Source organism: Bufo bufo, chromosome 11, assembly GCF_905171765.1.
Source record: "Bufo bufo chromosome 11, aBufBuf1.1, whole genome shotgun sequence".
Lineage (NCBI taxonomy): Eukaryota > Metazoa > Chordata > Amphibia > Anura > Bufonidae > Bufo > Bufo bufo.
This window is the reverse complement of record NC_053399.1, coordinates 93116557-93119608: the sequence shown is the minus strand read 5'-3', so window position 1 is coordinate 93119608 and position 3052 is coordinate 93116557. Positions and strand designations below refer to the sequence as shown.

General features: G+C 45.7%; 1 protein-coding gene across 6 annotated transcripts in view; it reads right to left on the bottom strand.

Annotated features, from left to right (window-relative positions):
• Positions 1-772, bottom strand: part of MEF2D (myocyte enhancer factor 2D) — a 148769-nt gene extending 147997 nt beyond the window's left edge. For 2 of the 6 annotated variants that reach the window (XM_040412805.1, XM_040412812.1), the window contains exon 1: positions 533-765. The gene's annotated coding sequence lies outside the window, so the exon portion shown is untranslated. Of the gene's footprint in view, positions 1-532 lie in introns of all 6 variants that reach the window. The other 4 variants (XM_040412813.1, XM_040412810.1, XM_040412809.1 and 1 more) reach the window with 4 other exon arrangements.
• Positions 773-3052: the final 2280 nt, after the last annotated feature.

Genomic DNA, 3052 nt, shown 5'->3' with positions numbered 1-3052 from the left:
CCCCTACAGTAGGACCTCATAGTGACAGGTAAGTGCCCCCTACAGTAGGACCTCATAGTGACAGGTAAGTGCCCCCTACAGTAGGACCTCATAGTGACAGGTAAGTGCCCCCTACAGTAGGACCTCACAGTGACAGGTAAGTGCCCCCTACAGTAGGACCTCATAGTGACAGGTAAGTGCCCCCTACAGTAGGACCTCACAGTGACAGGTAAGTGCACCCTGCCGGACCAATGATCGGTACCCACCGCTGGGGCTCATCCTCATCATAACGTCCGACCCTCCGCCGGTGCCTCCGATTAACCCTTCCCTCACCGTCCCCGTCCCCCCCCAGTCCTCCACCACAACACCGGCATGGTGGCAGCCGTCCATCTGACCTATATTTACTTGGCACATGGGCAGGGAGGGGGGCACGGATTTCAGGTTTAACCCCTCCTGCGCCACAGAGGCCTGCTATGGAGGCTGCGCCCCCCTCCCTCACACGAGGTCACGTGCCCCGGGGACCACAGAAGAGGTAAACACAAGGGCCACTTACCTCAGGAGCTTCCTCCCTGCTCTCCCCAGGCTTCTCCTCCCGGAGGGGGTTTTCGGGTTCCTCTGCCCCCCAATAAAGCACACACGACCCCCCGTCCAGAGCCGCCGCGTCCTCCTCGCGCTGCCCGCCACCCTCTGCTGCTACAAGGGAAGGATTTTCACCCAGCAGGAAAAATAAAAAAACTACACTGTATGCGCTGCCTCTGAGGCGCTGACACTGAGCTCCCCGACAGGCAGGAGCAGCAGCCAATCGGGAGGCAGGGACGCGTGACAGCAGGCCAATGGCGAGCCGAGGGCGGGGCCGGTGTTCGGCTGTCAAGGTAGGATGCACGTGCTGGGGCTTGGTTGAGGCGTGTTACTGAGAATCCCTCCGCCCGCTGGACGGGCCTTAACCCTCTCGGTCCCGGCTGGGCGAGGACTAGTGGCGAAGATATGAGGTCACAAAAGAATTATACACGTCACCTGCGGTAGATGTACGTCATACCTGCGGCCTGAAGGAGCTGGGGGGCTGTGGCGTGGAAAGAGGGAAAATGTGATGCCCCACCCATTGATGTAGGACACGCCCCCTACTTCTGTCATATATATGACTTATACACCCCCCAAATAAGACCCTCATTTATACACACCCCAAATAAGACCCTCAATTATACACATCACAAATAAGACCCTCAATGATACACACCCCAAATAAGACCCTCAATTATACACACCCCAAATAAGACCCTCAATTATACACACCCCAAATAAGACCCTCAATTATACACACCCCAAATAAGACCCTCAATTATACACACCCCAAATAAGACCCTCAATTATACACACCCCAAATAAGACCCTCAATTATACACACCCCAAATAAGACCCTCAATTATACACACCCCAAATAAGACCCTCAATTATACACATCACAAATAAGACCCTCAATTATACACACCCCAAATAAGACCCTCAATTATACACATCACAAATAAGACCCTCAATTATATACACCCCAAATAAGACCCTCAATTATACACACCCCAAATAAGACCCTCAATTATACACACCCCAAATAAGACCCTCAATTATACACATCACAAATAAGACCCTCAATTATATACACCCCAAATAAGACCCTCAATTATACACACCCCAAATAAGACCCTTAATTATTACACACCTCAAATAAGACCCTCAATTATACACCCCCCAAATAAGACCCTCAATTATACACACCCCAAATAAGACCCTCAATTATACACATCACAAATAAGACCCTCATTTATACACACCCCAAAAAAGACCCTCAATTATACACATCACAAATAAGACCCTCATTTATACACACCCCAAAAAAGACCCTCAATTATACACATCACAAATAAGACCCTCAATTATACACATCACAAATAAGACCCTCAATTATACACACCCCAAATAAGACCCTCAATTATACACACCCCAAATAAGACCCTCAATTATACACACCCCAAATAAGACCCTCAATTATACACATCACAAATAAGACCCCCAATTATACACACCCCAAATAAGACCCTCAATTATACACACCCCAAATAAGACCCCCAATTATACACACCCCAAATAAGACCCTCATTTATACACACCCCAAAAAGGACCCTCAATTATACACATCACAAATAAGACCCCCAATTATACACACCCCAAATAAGACCCTCATTTATACACACCCCAAATAAGACCCTCAATTATACACATCACAAATAAGACCCCCAATTATACACACCCCAAATAAGACCCTCATTTATACACACCCCAAATAAGACCCTCATTTATACACACCCCAAATAAGACCCTCAATTATACACATCACAAATAAGACCCTCAATTATACACACCCCAAATAAGACCCTCATTTATACACACCCCAAATATGACCCTCAATTATACACATCACAAATAAGACCCTCAATTATACACACCCCAAATAAGACCCTCAATTATACACACCCCAAATAAGACCCTCAATTATACACACCCCAAATAAGACCCTCAATTATACACATCACAAATAAGACCCTCATTTATACACACCCCAAAAAAGACCCTCAATTATACACACGCCAAATAAGACCCTCAATTATACACACCCCAAATAAGACCCTCAATTATACACACCCCAAATAAGACCCTCAATTATACACATCACAAATAAGACCCTCAATTATACACACCCCAAATAAGACCCTCAATTATATACACCCCAAATAAGACCCTCAATTATACACACCCCAAATAAGACCCTCAATTATACACACCCCAAATAAGACCCTCAATTATACACACCCCAAATAAGACCCTTAATTATTACACACCTCAAATAAGACCCTCAATTATACACATCCCAAATAAGACCCTCAATTATACACATCACAAATAAGACCCTCAATTATACACACCCCAAATAAGACCCTCAATTATACACACCCCAAATAAGACCCTCAATTATACACACCCCAAATAAGACCCTTAATTATTACACACCTCAAATAAGACCCTC